Below are 739 nucleotides of genomic sequence, written 5' to 3'. Positions count from 1 at the left end.
AAAACCGTCTACTCGCCTAACTCCGGGCGATTGCGCCTCTCTCGAAACCGACCAAGTACCTAGGACGGCGCTGCGCGCCGCCGGGACCTGAGAGGGTTTCGAGGTGTATCGTGCAGGGGAGCTCGGCCTCCTCCTGTTTGCAGAATAATTGAGCGGACGCTTGCGTGTTCGCGCGGGCCCCCGGGACACACTCCCGGGCGGCCGGCTGCTCAGCTCTAGTTGACGCAGCTCCCTGGTTGATCCTGCCAGTAGTCATATGCTTGTCTCAAAGATTAAGCCATGCATGTCTCAGTACAAGCCGCATTAAGGTGAAACCGCGAATGGCTCATTAAATCAGTTATGGTTCCTTAGATCGTACCCACGTTACTTGGATAACTGTGGTAATTCTAGAGCTAATACATGCAAACAGAGTCCCGACCAGAGATGGAAGGGACGCTTTTATTAGATCAAAACCAATCGGATTGGCTTGTCTGGTCCGTTTGCCTTGGTGACTCTGAATAACTTTGGGCTGATCGCACGGTCCTCGTACCGGCGACGCATCTTTCAAATGTCTGCCTTATCAACTGTCGATGGTAGGTTCTGCGCCTACCATGGTTGTAACGGGTAACGGGGAATCAGGGTTCGATTCCGGAGAGGGAGCCTGAGAAACGGCTACCACATCCAAGGAAGGCAGCAGGCGCGCAAATTACCCACTCCCGGCACGGGGAGGTAGTGACGAAAAATAACGATACGGGACTCA

The 739-nt window shown here is 54.1% G+C and overlaps 1 non-coding gene across 1 annotated transcript in view; it reads left to right on the top strand.

Annotated features, from left to right (window-relative positions):
- Positions 1–229: 229 nt before the first annotated feature.
- LOC126321983 (small subunit ribosomal RNA) overlaps positions 230–739 on the top strand; it is a 1,893-nt gene continuing 1,383 nt past the window's right edge. Inside the window, exon 1 of the ribosomal RNA XR_007558703.1 lies at positions 230–739. This exon is cut by the window's right edge and continues 1,383 nt beyond it. This is a non-coding gene — a ribosomal RNA (small subunit ribosomal RNA).

Source organism: Schistocerca gregaria, unplaced genomic scaffold (genome assembly GCF_023897955.1).
Source record: "Schistocerca gregaria isolate iqSchGreg1 unplaced genomic scaffold, iqSchGreg1.2 ptg000779l, whole genome shotgun sequence".
Taxonomy (NCBI): Eukaryota; Metazoa; Arthropoda; class Insecta; order Orthoptera; family Acrididae; genus Schistocerca; species Schistocerca gregaria.
The sequence above is the reverse complement of the archived record's forward strand: the minus strand, read 5'-3'. Positions and strand labels throughout refer to the sequence as shown.